The sequence below is a fragment of the Elaeis guineensis genome, chromosome 3 (genome assembly GCF_000442705.2).
Source record: "Elaeis guineensis isolate ETL-2024a chromosome 3, EG11, whole genome shotgun sequence".
NCBI lineage: Eukaryota > Viridiplantae > Streptophyta > Magnoliopsida > Arecales > Arecaceae > Elaeis > Elaeis guineensis.
The window spans coordinates 99,410,242-99,429,338 of record NC_025995.2 but is presented as its reverse complement, the minus strand read 5'-3'; the positions used below and the strand labels follow the sequence as shown (position 1 = coordinate 99,429,338).

Sequence of the window (19,097 nt, the reverse complement as noted above, 5' to 3'; positions counted from 1 at the left end):
CGCTGTACCGGACTGCCAAGAAGCATCCCTTTCCCCTACCACGGATATAAAAACGCCTTCAATTTAATATGGGTCCCACCACGAGTCACAAGGTTATTAGCAGAATCCGATGTTTTTTAAATCCGTCCTCGAACGTCCAGCTCATCACATGTGGATGGGCCCAGATAGCCCGCATACAAATTTCCTTTAGGTGCGCTACCATAAATGAACAGACGAGATTTCCCATACTTGAGTAATCAACGTCAGATCCAACCAGCGCCTAGAATCCCCATAACGACCCCACGTTCAGCTTCTCTCGTCTTCTTGCGGATGACCCATTTTATTTAATTTCTAATAACTATAATAAAATAAAAAAAGAAACGACAAAAATTTCTCCTCTATAAAGCCGCCTCCGTTCGTTCTTTCTTCTGCGTTCTTGCCTCTTTTTGCGCCTTCTTTCTTTCTATTTCCTTTGTCTTCTTTATTTCTATTCCCCGTTCTTCTTCTCTGATCGGTCGGCGGCGATGGCGGGAGCGAGGAGAATAACGTGTGCATGACGAAGCTCGCCGAGAAGGCGAAGCGGTACGAGGAGATGGTGGAGTTCATGGAGAATGTGGCGGCGGCGGCGGCGGCGGAGGGGGAGGAGCTTAGAGCGCAACCTCCTCTCGGTGGCCTACAAGAAGGTCATCAACGACTGCCGGGACTCGTGGCGGATTGTGTCGTCGACCGAGCAGGGAGAGCCACGGCAACGAGGACTACGCCGCGGACATCCGCGACTACCGTGCCAACATCGAGGCCGACCTCACTAGCAGATGCGCCGGGATTCTCAGGCTGCTGGACGCAAGCCTCATTCCCTCCGCTTCCACCGCCGACTCCAAGGCATAAGGGCGACTTCCACCGCTATCTCGCCGAGTTCAAGACCGGCTCCGAAAGGGAGGACGCTGCAGAGAGTGCTCTCGCCGCCTACAACTCTGCACAGGTCTCCAGTCTTTTTCTGGCTCTCTTTGGCTCCGATCCGATCCGGCGATCCGCTCCGTTTGCTAGGATTAGGGTTTCGGAATGGAGATCCACTTGTTCAATCTCATGCAATGCTAGGGTTAGGTTATTGATTTGATTTCTTTTGATATGGATGGTGGTGATAATTTGTTGGGATGATGAATCTGATGTGATCTGATAGGATATTGCGACGGCGGAGCTGGCATGACGCACCGATCCGGTTGGATTTGTCCCTTCGCTTCTCGGTGTTTTACCACGAGATCTTGGACTCCCCGGACCGGGCACGCACTCTCGCGAAACAGGTGATCTTGGATTTGATTTTTTTTTTTTTTTTTAAATGGGATGCATTAAATTAAACTAAACGTGAATAGATAATCCATGGGAATCAAAAAATAAAACATTTAAAAATTTAACTGAAAGATGAGTCGAAGAAGTCAAAGGATCTTAGAACTTTTAATTTCTTGCATTTTGAATTTTTTTCTTTTAATTTATAGATCTATTGTTATTATTAAAACGTTAATTTTTGACTTCCAAATTACCTTTCATATATAGAAATTTGATTCATATTTTAGATTCACAATTTGCCAATCAATGATATACGTTAAAACAGCTGTAGGTAGACAATTCAACAGTTGAGTAAATGACCTGTGACCATGTTGTTCCCTCATTCTGTTGTAATTGTCAGATATAAACATTTATGCATGATGTGATGAATAACAAATCTTGAGTGATACTCCTTTAAAATGATAGTGGACTTATGTGATGTGATTTGATGCCGATGTATGTTTTTAAATGATGCATGTGACAAATGTGAACGCATGTGCTTGCTTAAGATGGGTAGGAATGCACTAAATTAAATAAATGATGAGAGGCAAGATAGTCTTTTATCTGAGGCTCATCAAGCTCATGTCTATGCGTACACTTGTTAGGTAGATGTTAAAATATTTATTATTGTTATAAGAATTCCCCTTTCTTTTTTCAATCTTTCATGTTTCCCTTTTGACTTTCATTATGTATGATATCATCGATTTGGTTTTTGTTTTCATTTCTTTGGCTCTCCTGTGTTTTGCTTGGAGGGCAATTTCCTCCTTTAAGAAATAGAGCAATTTCTTTTTAACTGCGGGATATCTGTTTTAGTTGTTGTGGCAAGCTTGAATGAAATTGGGCACCTTATGTTCTTTGATAGGCTATAATAGTCGATAATTCTATTGGGTTGGAAGCTAATAAGTTTCTTAGCAACTAACATTTTTGGTCTTACTCTTTTTATATTAAGGGGAATGTCCTTTATTTGTATTTGGGTTCACAGTTTGAAGATGTTGCTCTTTTCATAGAAGTTGATTTCCTTTGTTTAGTGCTTCAATTCAAATATTGGAGGATCGCTTGTTTGTTTTGGATCTTTATTTCTTTTACAACTGCATTTATAGTTAGGATATTTCCTTTTTCCTTTGTGGTTAATCAGAGGTACAGTGCCGCTCTTCTTATTGTGTTTATCCAGTGCCGCTCTTCTTATTGTGTTTATCCAATGCTAAGTAACTCTATCAGCATGTCATCTGAATGCCTGAAGTAAACAGTTTGTTTGAATGTGTACTATAAAATTGGGCATATAGCATATGTTATTGCTTTAGTCAAGTGCAGAATAATTATGTTAAACTATCTGACATGGATACAATCTGATCTTTTGACAATCAGATGTCTTTCATGTTATTTGAATGCTGGTATTATTTGATTCAAGAAGGGTTAGTCTCTCTCTCTCTCTCTCTCTCTCTCTCTCTTCCAAAACACTTTTGTTAGGGTTATACTTAAATTTTGAAACATTTTGTTCTAGTAATTCATTTTGTACAAGCTTTAATTGATGTTTGTGGTTTATGGCGACTTCATAAAACCTTGTTGGTCACTTCAGGTTAAAGTTCCAGTATTACTTTCCCTTTTTTGGTCGAGCTTTTTCTTCCCTATGAAATAAATGTAAAGGATTATCTAAGCCCAGGATTTCTTCATCTTGTGCAATCAAGCTCTTCTGTAGATCCTTGAACGGAAAGTTCATGGGAGTTTGATGTGTTATGAAGATATTAATCTTACCTTTCAATTGCTGCTGTTAGGAATTAGATGGAGCAAATGCATGGAGCAAATGCAGAGCGTAGAAAACAGCGCAGGCTCATGAAGCGCATCCGAGACAATCTTTCGTCGTGGACTTCATGGACTTCAGACGCGGAGGTCTTTGAAAGTTCAAAATAAGTAGCCTATATTTTTGTCTTTAATGTGTGATCGCATTCGTTTCAAGTATCCAATTCAATTAATTAATATTTGTTATTTCCAGTCGGACGGGTCAGATGACTCAGATGATGATATCTAGAGAAGCACCCAAGCATGAGGATGAACAGCAGAAGCTGCTATTACATTGGTTCCTCGTAGCCAATCAAGGGTCCCGCTGATTTGCCCCACTAGAGATGCAAATAATTTCCTGTTCTCATTATGTCTTGGCATTCCATTTTCTCACCTGTCTACTGCCCCGTGAAAGTTTCAAGAAGCATTCTGTTTGTGTTTTGGGTTTTTGTTTCTTTGTTCTTCCTTTTATATTTGAATCTTTTTATTTTACCTGCTCCTTTTATCGTTATTAGGTTTGCTGCTGTTGTGCTTCAATTTGAAAATGCCAGACTCTTATGCATGATGAGCTTATTCAAAGGGAAATGCCGACTGGCTGTTTTTTAGAAAATCCCATGTATCAGGTTTATTTGTTCAAAATTGCGAACGTTTTTAAATGGGCCATTGCTTACTCGGATATCACTTTCCTTGTGATAGGAAAAGCGCACTTATTGTTTGAGCTGGTGCGGACTGCAACGGGCCCTCGTACTGCCCTCGATGAAAACGTAACCTCCCAACAGAGAGTAAAAGAGGTCCATGCTCTCAATAGAGTTGGAGCATCATGTTTTCGTACAGGACTGCGTGGTTTCAAAGAAATGTTTAGTAAAATACAAAATAATTCCTTTTCGTGGAAAGAAAACTGTTTTTTTTTGGTAGAAGATGGCCGGAAGGCCACTTACATTATAAAGAAACAGTTTACAGACCTTCCCCAGAACTGATAATATGAACCTGGAACTGATAATATGAACAATAATCTACATCCCCAAAACCAATACATAAACATCCCAAAAAGATTCAGCTGAGTCAGCAGATAATCCATCAGATGTAAGAATTGAAAAGCAGTGCAAGTTTCTTCATGGTGTTTGATGTTTCAAAGAAGAATGAAACCCAGGAAACCTGAAGACATCAGTTGCATATAGAACCAGGATGCGGAAGAAAGATGGAGAAAGTGATTTTCGGCAGCAACAGTTAATGCAGTAGAACAGCACTCTTCCAAAAAAAAGTACAAAAAAGATCCTGAGTGTTAAAGTACCATTTACAGCACCTTGGAAGATTGGAACTCGATGTGCACAGTGGACAATGAAATCAAAATGTGTATGGCTGACTAAGGATTGCAGCTTTTCAATGTTGAATGAAGTAGATATGTCATAGTAGGAATGTGCAAATAAGTCAAGAAGCTATCATTCGCCCCATTATCATAAAAAGATACCTGATACAGGTGAATGAAATCCATCTGACTTTGAAGTAACACATATATAATTAACTTTAGACACCAAACTAAAGATCCAGATGCGAATAGATAGTTAGAGTTCTGACATAATACCTCTACATCATTGAAAACATGAATAGCTAATAACAAAACCTGCAAGCAAACACAACACAAGGTTAGTCATAAACTTTCTATTTTCTTTTTTCTTTCTTTCTTTTTTTTCCCCTTTTTTTTGTTCTTCATTTTCCTTTTTCTTTTTCTTTTTTTGTTTTTCCTCATTTTTTCCGCACATCTCCCATCCTTCTTTAGTATGTCTATACAGAGAGAAATAGCATATTGAAATTGGCATTGATCCTATATAATTCCATGATATGTAAACCACAGTATTCTGTAGGATGGAGTCATTGTAAATAAAGAAACAATGACCAACATGGTATTTGAAAAGACATTCGAACTTGTGCCATCCAATGCTTCCAATCCAGCACATAAAAGGACAATAAAGTGGAAGATATTCAGTGTAGCCATAGTAGCTAATATAAAGGTATGTGAAAGTTAATGAGGACCGGTGTAGAAAAATCCCCAAAGAAATCCTACCAGCAGGCCAGAGAATTAGAGTGTATACCATCATTGCTGAGATAGCAATCAGTAATGAAATTCCACTCTATTTTTGACCAGTATAAGAAATTGACAATATTTTTGGTATATGTAGAAGAGAAGAACAGAAGATGGATAAGCCCATAACCTGCACCCAAGAACAAACAGGGTTAGAAGTATACCTTGCTTTTTTTGTTTTTTCCTTTTGATTTTCCTTTTTTCTTTTTCCTTTTTCTTTATTTTTCCCCTTATTTTCCTCTTTTATCCTCCACATATTCCAAAAAACTATCAAATGCTCATTCTGTACAACATAGTGTATCTGTACTTGTATTCTTTGCAGATAGTCATATGAAGACAAGCCTGTAACTTTGGTGCAATACCACATTCTATATACAAATTGTCGAAGGTAACAAGTATCATGAACCCATACTCATTAGAATGAAAGCCATGTTAATTGGGTCATATCCACCATGTGGACTATGTAGAGGCCTAGAAAATCAGGATACTTGACCACCAGCCTATAGTCTTCCTCCTCAGAGCAATAACAAGACCCAGCATTAGAGTATAGGAGTAGTATTATCAGGTCCCAACTATCTGAAACACCATACATCTCACTCTATACAACAGATACCAAGTGACCGTCGGCAACATCCATCAGATATTGTGGGTGAACAAGCACAGTATTCCTTTTATTTTGAATGCATAGATGCTGCATGTTTTGATAGTGATGTGTAGGGTGCCCAAGAAAGATGATCCAATTTTGTGAAATAGCACAACAATTCCATTGACGCCCATAACAGCAAAAGTTATAAATATTACTGACCATCTTTCTTCCGCCAAAATGTGATGTAGAAGCACATGCCATAATAATATTAGAAACCTGCATGTACAATAGAAGAGAAGGAATTAGAACTTGAATAGTAAAACCATTTTGTTTATTGATCCCTATTGTTGCGTCATTATGTCCTTCTTGTAGCATGCAGTGTAGTGTCTTTGTTATATTCCTCCACCACAAAATATACCTCATTTGATCCTGCTTCCACATTATCGGATGTTGCATTAAACAAAGATTAGGGTCAGTCAAAAAATTAATTTGAATATAGATAACAATAAAGAAAAGCAATCTAAATGCAAGCAATTCAACAAAATAATCTACAGTGAGGTACTATGACCAGACCCCTGACCGAGAATCCATCTCCAAGGATAGCAACATGAATGCATTTTCAAATCTCTAACTCTCTCTTGCATAGTGAATACCATATGCATCTGGTTGAATCAGAACTTGGTACATAAAATTCTCAACAGACTTTGAGGACCCAAGAAAATTGCCATTCTGAGCTTTATTTGCCAAAAAATCCACAACTTGAATGGCTTCTCTATAGCTTTGCGAGATTTTATAAAATAAACCCATACTTTTTCATGGGTATAAATCCTTTACCCGAGGAATTTGCTCAATCTTCCCACATTTGGAACTTTTTAACCAAGATACCACAGTAGCGGAATCTCCTTCTAGCCAAATTTTAGTGGCTTGTAATTTCAAGATCGCAATCTTAACCCCATACCATGCCGCCTGAAGCACTGCCATGGAAACTGCAGAAGAAGGAAAAAGCTTACCTCTAACATATAAAACAACAGCGTGATGATTTTGAATTATAATTCCAGCCATCGTGTTGTCTGTAGTGACCGAAGCGTCAAAGTTAATTGTTACAACTCCTTCGGAAGGGGGTAGCCAAGAGATGAATCGAGAAGAGTAGAATGAAGCTTCCTTCCACAATTGGTCACCTCAGTATCGACACGGAGGTCGTAAACTAATTAAGACTACACTTTCATTTGCTTTTAAAAAAATCCAAAGCTTACGTAATAGGTGCGATGTAGTAATATAAGAATGGTTGAAAATACATTCATTTCGGGCCCACCACAGCAACCAAGCTGCATATGCTATGAGTAATTTCTGTTCATTCCCTACTCGGGTATTGAAAAGCTATTCGCTCCATACCGGCAAGAAATTAAAACATAAATTCATCCGATAAATGCAACTTATCTGCTGCCAAAAATTTCATGCAGAGGCACAATGGATAATCACATGCGTATAATCCTTAATTTGATCAAGGCATAAATCACAAAACTGATTGTTCGCCTCTATAATATTGCAGTGAGCCAAAAGAGCTTTGCATTGAAATTTATCCCACATAACCTTCCAAAGAAATGTTTTAACCTTTGGAGGAACCTTCAAAGCCCAGATCCACCCAGAATTCACCTGCACTGGAAGACAATAATTAGGAATAATAAGATTCTTTATGTCTTAATGATAGCTTCAAGCTCTTGGATGAGGCCCAAATAAGTTTATTCGGTCATGTACCCTGCACCAGTGGAATTTTACTAATTAAATTGATTAGATCCGTAGAAAAAAATAAAGAGAGATAGTGCAAATTCCAACACCTATCAGCCATAATAAAATATGTTACCTATAAATTAAGATCTATATTACCTACATTTATAAATGTTGGCCAAAACATGATGGGAATATTTATAATCATGGCTTTTTGTAAACATTAATAGAATTATCTGATCCAACCAACTATTGAAACTGATATTTAATATGAGTTGCAGCATTTGAAATTTTTCTCCAAATAATGGGAGAACTTTGGTGACATATGTAGTCAACCTAGGTTTCGTGAAAATAATATTTTGCTGTAACAAATTGGACCCATAAAGAAGAAGGTTGCAAGATCACCTGAGCAGCTAACTTACATAAATACATCAACTTACGATGAGTTAAAGGTTGAAATCTAATACCTCTCCTTCTGCTTTAGGCAAACAAACTTTCACCCAAGAAATAGGATAGAAAATTCTCCTATCTCTGGGGTGTCCCCAAAAAAAGGCTCTAATCTCCTTCTCAATCCTTCGAAGAATTGACACAGGAATATGTGTTGAGGATAGGGCATAAAGCGGAATCGCATACAAAACTGATTATATCAGATAGGTTCTTCCCACAAGTGATAACACATGCCATTTTCGTGCAGCCATCTTATTAGAGATTTTTGTAAGAAAAAATAGATAATCAGCAGAAGATGTCTTACATGATAATGGAACTCCTAAATCACTACAAGAAAATAAGTTATTAGCTATGAAAAATTTTCGTCGCTAATAAGTCAAATTCGTCGCTAATAATAATTAGCGATGAAAATTTCGTTGCTAAAATTTTATCGCAAAAAATATTATCGTTGATAATATTTTACGATGAAAAGTCTATTTTCATCGCAAATAATCTTAATTTGCGACAAAAAATTTTAGTCATAAAAAATAAAAAATAAAAAAATTTATTCATAAAAAAATAATTTGCAATGAAAATAACAGTCGTTAATAATAATTAATAGCGATGAAAATATATTCGTCGCTATTATTCACTTATAACGATGAAAATTTTTTGTTGTAAAAAATTTTATTTAATGAAAAAATAATAATTGAAAAATTTTAGCGACTAATATTTATGTCGTAAATAAATATTTTTTCGATGAAACTTTACGTCGCTAATAAGTATTTACAACGAAAATTTTTTATCACTGTTAATCATTTATTTTTTGAAAAATTAAATCATTTTTATAAATTTTTTGCGATAAAAATTTTGTCGGTATTAATTTCATCACTAGTTATTTTTTTTTAAATTTTGGATATATTTTTTTAAGTTATATGTATAATATTTTTTATAAATTAAGAAATTTGAATAAAAATTTGCATAATAAAATGATAAATAAATTTTATTATTTTATTATATCAAATTAAAATTACAAGAGTTTTAAAAAAAATATATCAAAGAGCTATCACATATCGGCATGTGAAGAATGAGGTGGGGATGGAGAATACTCGACGGAGCTCGGACCGGTTATGGAGCTCGGATCGGCCTACTGCTGCCTCAGCATTTGGATCGTCTGCTCCGTCTGCGCCATCCGATCCATCATCTGGATCTGAAACTGTTGATTCTGATCGATGCGTTCAGTCAGCTCCTAAGCTCGCTGCTCAGCCTACTGTCGATCCTCGGTAGCCTGCTGTCGATCCTCGACAGTCTGCCTCTGTACCTCCATCAACCGAGCCTAGTATGTAGAATGGATCTCAGCCCTACATGATCATGAAGATGAAGGAGTAGTGATCCCATATCTTAGATCCCTAATATAACAGGGTCTCGTACCAAGCTTCTGATCATAGATCTCATCATCTGTGGGTGCGGTCGAGCCCTCAGGGGTAGGTTGGGATCTCATATCGATCATACGATCCTGAAAATAAAAATTAGAGTTATTTTAATTTTTTAATAAAAATTAAATTATGAATAAAAAATTAATTAAAAAAATTTACAAAGAGCTTCTGGCTCTCCGTCGTCCACTTCTTCGATTGTTGCTGGTGGGTCTGCTAGTAGATATCTATCCTATCAGGAAGCTCGCCACTCTCAGCATCTCTCTGTAATTTAAAAATTATTAAAAAAATTTTAAATAATTAGAGAAATATATCATAATTAGAAATTTAAAAAATACGTACCATGTGCTCCATGTGGCGAGCAAATGATCTCGAACTCCCACAATGCGGCACGGTCTCTCTCATCCGATTCGTCGCATTCTGGGCACATCATCTCTGTAAAATTAGCAGTAAAATTAGTAGATAACAAACATAACTTAAGAATAAATGATTAAGTTATTAAAATCTAAAAAAAAATTTAGATGTGTAACCTGATATGCCGGATCCTCGTAATGCCGGCATATGATAGTCCAATCGTCGATGGTGATACTGTCGTAGGGCTGCAGCCGTGCTGCCTTCTGCCCATCAGCCTGCACCACCCGGTACTAATGCTGATGCATATGACCACGATAATCCTTGAAGCGCAAGGATAGATGGGTATCGATCACTCACCTCACACAATCATCCTCGAAATCGATGATGTCAAATACACCCTGCCAATAGCAAATATTAGAAGAATACTATACAAATTAAATATTCATAATATAATTTATTTTCCCTGTAAGTGGATGTAGAAAATCTGTCTCTGAGCTGGGACAACATGATGCCAATCGAAGAGCGTCATCGGGGCATAGTTGCGACATATGATACCCAGCTTGGTCTGCCATGGCTCACACTATCCCCTAATGGGTCTGGTGTAGCCGGCCGACATCTCTATCCGGAGATGCTGTCCCAGGTGCTCACATCTCCAACACTCTAAAGCAAGGTTCTTCGATGGACCTCGCTCTCGCCTAACCATCGATGTAGACTGACCTGAAATAATAATAAATAAATTATTAGTATGATCCAAATAAAAGAATCAAATTTGATTATATATAAAGTGTAATGATTAATACCACTGGGACCAGCCTCACTGGGACCCGCCTCACTAGGACCTGGCTCAGTCGTAGTCGGCTCACTGGGACCTGCCAGTGCAGGACCCTCTGACACTGGAGCCGATGAGGCCATGGAGATCGATGAAGGCACCTCAACCTCTGAGCTGTCTGCAGGTAACTGTGAATGCGATAGTCATCGTCTATCTCTTGGTGTCATATCTGCAAGAACTGAGATGTAAATAAATATAATATTATATAATAATAATAATAATCAAATAATATTCTAATGAATACAATGATATCGCATACCATTATTGCAACACAAAATTGAACGAAGAATAAAGATCTACTCATCAATATTCGTATCTTCCTCGATGTGTAGATCTTCGTCCGAATCACAGTAATCGATATATGTATCATCTTCTATCTCATCGTCATTTATGAACTGATCGTCACCCTCTGACTCATCCAAATTAGATACAAAATCAGCTTCAACTTTGTTGGATGGGAGATCAGCCCTATTCAAAAGTGCCGTTACAAGTTTTTCATCAACCAAAAACTTGGCTGATGTTTGTTCTTCTGACTGAAAAGCTTCCTCTTCATGTAAATCCAAAATTTCATCCATCTCTAATCGAGTTGGTATGTCATATACGCCTCTAGGTATTATTTTTTGTACGACATGCCAATTACCTCGATACTTTAGGTCCTTCAAATATATTACTTGTTTCGCTTGAGTTGATAATATGTATGGCTCATTTTGGTACCATATTCGTGCAAAATTTATACTGATAAATTATGAATCGACATGAATTCTAATCTTTTTTTTACTAATATCCGATCATTCACACTGAAAGAAAAATATAGAATTACTGGACCCATACTTCAGTTCTATGATATCTACCAATACACCATAATAATTAATCTCTTCTTCTCCTTCATATCCTGTTGTAGCAATTTCACTATTCTGGATCCGTCATTACATCTCAAGCTCCCTTGTATGAAATCTCATTCCACCAATGATACAGGATGTGTAGTGATTAACTCTTCGATCGGAACCACATGCTAAATCGTACAACTCATCGGTTGCACCCACTTCTTTATTGAAATACTTATGTTTCATCTGCATCATAAGATAAAAAATTATATTGATTGAAATAATATTATTTATAAGTAAATAAATAACGTATCACTAATGCAACTTATAAGATCATCAAACTATTTTACAAATTTTCTCCTATGTCGATCATCGGCATCCGTATTATTCTCTCTACATAGTATACTCTTGTGCTCACTGCAAGAAGTTATAATTTTTAATTTTACATCGACATAAAAAAATTTTTGATCGTTAAACAGTATCGTAAGATGATACTTACTCAATAAAATCTTTAATTTCTTCACAATTATTTAGAACATAAAAATATACCTTGGATAGCTCGTTCACATCCATAAATTCAAATTTTCTTGCACCAATAGGTCGAACCATTTGTTTAAATATAGACAATGTTGGCTCATTGTCACCCCATTCACGGTCTGCATTACGATCTGCATGATTGAATTTTATTTCGATATCATCAAGATACATCGAGTAGAATGTGACAGACTCAGTAGCTACATATGCTTCCACTATAGATCCTTCATGCCTTGTTTATTGCATATATATTTTTTAAAGATGCACAAAAATTTGCAAACAAAAATAAATTTAAATTTTATAAATATATTTATATCTTATAATTGATATGATAAAATACGTATAACTTCTTTACCTTTCAATAGGATACATCCATCGATAATGTACCGGTCCGATCAAAATAGCTTCCTTTGAAAGATGGACAATCAGATGCACCATAACATCAAAAAATGATGGTAGAAAATTTTTTTCTAACTTATAAAGAATGAATACGATATCTTTCTCTGATCTCTCAATAAGTTAATCTTTAATTTTTGATAATATAGTTTTCGAAAGAACACTCCTAGCTCAATCAATGCAGTTTGAACTTCACCATCCAAATAGCCACGCATGACCATAGGAAGCAAACATTGTATCATCATATGGGAGTCATAACTTTTCATGCTAAAGATATTACCGTCGTTGTTTCCAACACACCGTGATATATTTGAAGAGTATGCATCAGAAAATTTACGATTTGACCATCCACAGAAATTTTTTTTTCCTCTCCAAACAGCGAATAACATGCGGGTGGCATAAAAAATCTCTCACCTCGATGAACTAAATGCAACTCCGATTGGATTCTCATTTCCTACAGATCAAGATGAGTTTTTGTACCATCTTTTATTTTTTCTGAAATATTCAATACAGTATCGATAATATTATCATAAATATTCTTTTCAATGTGTATTATATCTAGATTATGATGAAGTAGTAGCTGCTTCTAATACGGTAGTTCGAAAAAGGTGCTTCGCTTCATCCAATTCAGCTCAGCTTCAGTATGCTTCCGCTTGTGAGTACCCGATATTTTTTTAAATCAGACATTTTCAATGATTTCAAGTTGTTTTAAAATTTCTGATCCACTTAACTCCTTGGGTGGCGAACGTCGACCGGACTTACCATCAAAGAATTGATTATAACGGATCATCTAAGAATGATTAGCAGGAAGAAACCATCGATGATCCATGAAATATATTTTTCATCCGTGCTTTAAATGTAAGGAGGATGCATCCCTATTGCATATTGGACATGCCAGATATCCTTTGGTGCTCCATCCAGATAAATTTTCATATGTCAAAAAATCATTTATAGTCCATAAAATCGAAGCATACAACTTAAAATTACTTCGACTCATAGAATTATATGTCTGAATCCTATTTTCCCATAACTCCTTTAGATCATCAATCAAAGATCGTAGATATACATCAATTTCATTACCTGATGCTTTCGGATCCAGAATCAACAGTGACATAAAAATAAATGATTCTTTCATGCACTTTCAAGATGACATATTGTATACAACTAGCATCACAGGCCATATGCTATAAGAGATACTCATATTGCCAAAGGGATTAAATCCATCTGTCGCTAGACCAAGTCTGATATTGCGTGGGTCACTCGCAAAGTACGGATGCTTTGCATTGAAGTCTTTCCATACTAAAGAGTCGGCGGATGGCTAAGTATGTTCTCCTCCAAAATCCGCTGCTCATAATGCTATCTCATTTCTTCAGCTGTCTTTGTGAACATATACAACCTTTGAAGTCTTGAAATTAATAAAAAATATCTCAAAATCTTTTAAGATATCTTCTTTCCTTTCCTATTATCGATTTTGTATCTAGGCTCACCGCAATTCGGACATTCAGTTGCTTGTTCGTTATCCTTATAAAATAATATGTAGTCATTTTTGTAGGCATGTATAGGAGTATAGCCAAGTCTAATTTTTCGTATATATATTTTTGCTTTAGAATATGATTTCGACAGTCTCTCTCCATCGGGCAGAGTTGCTTTAATCAATGATAAAATTTGATCAAATGACTTCTGACTCCATCAGTTCACGATTTTAATATGAAGTAATTTTATCAAAAACTCTAACTTAAAAAACTTTGCACAATTTGGATAAAGTGGCTCTCGTGCATCCCTTACAAGCTTTGCAAACTATTCAGAGGTCCATTCTACCTCAAGCAGGATATTATGCTCATCATCAGAATTGCTTTCAGATGCAGCAGTATTCATCCATACATTCGAACAAGCACCTTGATGTAAATCATCTAACAATTCTTCTACACCACTGTGTTCAATAGGTCCATCAGCATCACTATCATCTTCAGTATCGTCATCGTCGTGTACCACCTCATTCGGATCACCCTCTCTATGCTATGTCCAACAAGTATACTTCTTATCTATATCATATTGCAGCAAATACTTCTCAACAAGTGTTATGTGATGATATACTATATTGACACATCTCTTATATAGATACTTTATCTGACTAACACTGTCAGTCTTATGCCGTGCAAAGTCAATGAAATCTCGAACTCCTTTTCGACATTCAGGCAAAAAAATTACTCTAGCATTCATCCAACTTTTGTTAATATTCATCTAATAATAAACATAAAATCATTAACAATCAAAAAAAGTTTCGTGATATTCAGGATCCCGATCTGAATTTCGAACTGAATCGCGTTTCGAATTTCAGGCAAAATCCCGACTCGGATCCAAATTCGGATCACTTCATACAAAATAACACGTATTAAAAAAGACATACAGACTGAACATTAACACAGAAAATGTGTGGCTCTATCCCTTTATGAAGTAAAAATGCATGATCCTATCCTTTTCAAATTATTACTAACAGGTGTGGCCCTATCCTTTCAGAAAAGTAATAATCTCATTATTGTTATTAGTGGATATTTCATCTCATTTTTATGAAAATTTCGACAGCATCTCCCTATGATTTTTCAAGTATATGATGTGGATATGGTGCCCACGCATCCTATCCACCACATATCCAGAGAACAATGGACATGATGAAATAAAATATCAACTATTAACAATAATAATAATATTATTTTTTCAAAAAGCTCGAATACGGGACATCCAAGTTTCGATCTCAATAAAGATCGAAATTTGAATGAGAATCTACGGCTCAATGTAATTTAACTACCATCTTTGAACGTATATTCGAAGATGGATTTCTAATTTATCAAAAAAAATAATTTCGTATTGAAATTTCTTGATCAAAAATTTTAATAAATTTTTTTCTAAAATAGAAATATCTTTTTTATTTATAATTTTGATAGCATATAAAGCAGCACATAAAATAATTTAATTGTAACAAGTAACAGCAATGTACATTGTGTTAGTGAAAAAATAATCAGTCAAATAATTAACTAACTTCAGCGGTAACACTAAAAAATAATATGCAACAATTATAATAATATGCAACAATTATAATAATTAGGGTGCCCTAGCCCGGCCCGACACAAATCGGACTCGGCACGGACCGAACCCGACCCGACCCGACCCGGCTCCACCCGACTCGCCCAAGCCCACCCCACCCGCCTCATCCCGGTCCGACCCAGAACTGACTCAGCCTGGACCCTACCATCCCCGACCCGGAACGGACCGGACCCGACCTGACCCACCCTAGCTCCACCTCACCCGCCCCAGCCCAACCCAACCCGACTCCACCCGACTCACCCTAGCCCGACCCGACCCGCCCCAGCCCCACCCGACCCACCCCGACCCGACCGACCTGACTCCACCCGACTGCCCAGCCTGACTCGACCCGGCCCGACCCGCCTCATCCCGGCCCGACCCAACCCAGACCCTACCATCCCCGACCCGGCACGAATCTAACCGGACCGACCTGACCTGACCCGACCCGACCCGCCCTAGCTCCACCCAACCTGCCCCATCCTGACCCGACCCAACTCCACCCGACTTGCCCTAGCCTGACTCGTCCCGGCCCGACCCAGAACCAACCCGGCCCAGACCTTACCATCCCCGACCCAGCATAAATCGGTTTCGATCCGACCCGACCCGACCCACCCTAGCTCCACCCGACCTGCCCCAGCTCGACCCGACTCGGCTCGACTGGTCCCAGCCCGACCCGACCGGACCCGACTCTACCCAACTCGCCCCAGCACGTCCCGACCGGCCCGACCCCCCCATCCCGGCCCGACTCGGCCCAACCCAATCTGACCCAACTCCACCCGACCAGCCCCAGCCCGACCCGACCCGATCCAGCCGACCCGCCCCGCCCCAGCCCCAGGCCTTGGCACGCACGTCGGTCGTGACACACCGGCCACGGCATGCCGGCACCATGCTCGGTAAGCCAGTCCTGGAACGCAGCCCCGACACAAAGGCACGCAGGCCCGCCGTCCCGGCCCAGGCGACCATCCCCAACACGTCGATCGTAGAATGCCACCACGTGTGGCTGCGGCCCGCACGCCCCATGCTGCCGCGGGCCGCCATCCCGACCCAGGCGGCCTCCCCGGCATGCCGGTACTATGCCTGGGCGCAGGTCCCGACACACAGGCCCGCAGGCCCCGGCATGCAGGCACGCAGGCCCACCGTCTCGGCCCAGGCGGCCGTCAACGGCACGCCGGCTGCCGTGTGGCTGCAGCCTACAGGCCCCATGCAGCTGCGGACCACCATCCTGACCCAAGCGGCCGTCCCCGGCATGCCGGATGCGGCACGCTAGCCTCGCACCATTCCCCGTCCTCGTCCCCAGCCCGAACACAACCCAAAAAAAAAAAACCTCAACACGACTCACCTCGACGCGATGGCAGAAGAGTTCCAGACGGTGGAGGAAGCCGGAGGGGATGCGGGAGGCAGGGAGGTGAGAGAAGAACATCGGAGGTAGGGAGAAGAATGCGAGAGGCCGAATGCCGTCGGGGGAGAGGAAGAAAAATGGATTTCTGATGGGATTGAGGGATGCGGGGTAATAGCGACGTAATTTTTCATGCCAATAATTAATTTTCATTGCAAATAAATTGAACGAAAAAAATATTTGCGACGAAAAATATATTTTCATCTCTAATAACTTTATTAGCAACAAAAAAAAATTTTCGTCGCTATAATCGTTGAAAAAAAAATTATTTAGATAATGCAATGATATATATGTATATATGTATATATATATATATATATATATATATATATATATATATATATGTATGTATGTATGTGTGTATGTATATGTGTGTGTCTATATATATATATATATGTGTGTGTGTGTACATATATTAAGTTGGTAAGTCTTTGGTTGTTGGATCAACTGAAATAGAATCAAATCTTACCTCCGCTTTTGGGGGTCAGGGATATTTTGGAGAGGGCAACCTCAAAACACAAAATGGACTAATCAAACAAAGATAGGAAAAGATTTTAATTAACATACTCATTTTACTCCAAACCAATATTATATATTGATTTATATATATATAATTATATATTATTTTATATAATATAAATAAAATAATATTTTATATCTTGCACTAAAAAATTGATATTTCTCTATCTTATTTCTGGATCAAAATTAAAGGTTGAAAATATAACTTTTGAATGTAAACAATTAGAGACTCGAGAAAGGCATATTAGAATGACAAAAACACAAGAAAAAACACCATGATAAAAAGTAAGAATAGAAATAAAAGTAATCACCTCGAGCATGCCTTCATCAACCCCATCCACTTCGACCCTCCCATGCCCCAACATTTGCGATAACATAATTTTCATATGCCATGACTTTTCAATTGCCTTTTATATACACATATCTTGATATTCTACATAACTTTATTTTATACATATTATTTTTTAAAACTATCTTATAATTTTTTATAAATATAGTAATATTTATTATAATATATATCCTTCAATATGAAAGTTTTTTTAATTTTCAAAATTTTTAACCATTAGTGATGAAATATTCTATCTTTAAAACTCATTCTAACGATAGAAAAAGCTTATTACGTCATTAATAGTTTAGTTTTTTAAATTTAATATTATTATTTTTTAAATATTAGTGATGAAAATAATTCATCTTTAATAATCAGAGATTTACGATGATAATATGATTTATCATCATAAATAGTTCATTATTTACGATGAAAATATTTCATCATAAATTATCTTTTATTTTTAAATTTTTAAAATTTAAATATTTATGATAGAAATTATTTTTTCATTGCTAATATTTATATTAGCGATGAAAATATTTTATCATTAAGAAAATGACTAGTTTTTTATTTAAAAATTTTTTTATCTAAAAATTTATCACAAAAAAAGCTTATTAGCATCACAAATAATTTATTTTTGAAATTTATATTTTTTTAATTTTTTAATTATTAGTGATGAAATATTTTATCATAAATGTCCCATATTTTTTGATGAAAATTTTATTTTCTATCATAAATATTTTTTATCTACAATGTTATATTTTCATCGAACTAATTATTCTATTTTAAATTTTTAATTTATCTAACTTTTGAAACTATTAATGATGAAATTATCTGTCATTAATATTTTTAATTTAGGATAAAAAATCTTTATTGATCATAAATAGTTAAATTATTTGTGACTAAAATTTACATCATAAATAATTAAAAATATATAATTTTTAATTTTTCTTGACTTTTTAGTGATGAAAAATTTTTATCATAAATAATGTTATTGATGATGTAAAATCTGATTTCATCAAAAAAAATTTTAATATTTCTAATGAAAATAATTTCATCGATAATATCTCTATATTTTTTATTTAAAAAATATTTTTTTATTTACAATAAAAATTTTTCATCATAAATATTTTGTTTATTATGATGCAAGCAATGTTTTTGTCGCTAATTATTTTTATTTACGATGAAAAAACTTATTCATCGTAAATATTTTTTTATTATCGATGAAAACTTTTTACCATCATTGACATTGTTATTGACAATGGAAATTTTATCCGTTGTAAATAATTTTATCGCTAAAAATCTCTTCTCTTGTAGTGAATATTGCCAATTCATTATTTTTTCAGCAATATGTAGCAGCTTTTTTATCTGATGTTTGACCCTACGATCTATGCTTGGAGAAAAAATTATAAAAGATTTAGTGCTATTAATAGATTGATCGGAATAAGTAGTATAAGCATTTAATATAGCTAACTGGGCAATCGCATCTTTTAGGAAAGCCTGGTCCACCAATA

At 36.7% G+C, this 19,097-nt stretch overlaps 1 pseudogene; it reads left to right on the top strand.

Annotated features, from left to right (window-relative positions):
• The first annotated feature begins 523 nt into the window (after positions 1-523).
• The window catches only part of LOC105036914 (14-3-3-like protein), a 106,322-nt pseudogene continuing 87,748 nt past the window's right edge, over positions 524-19,097 (top strand).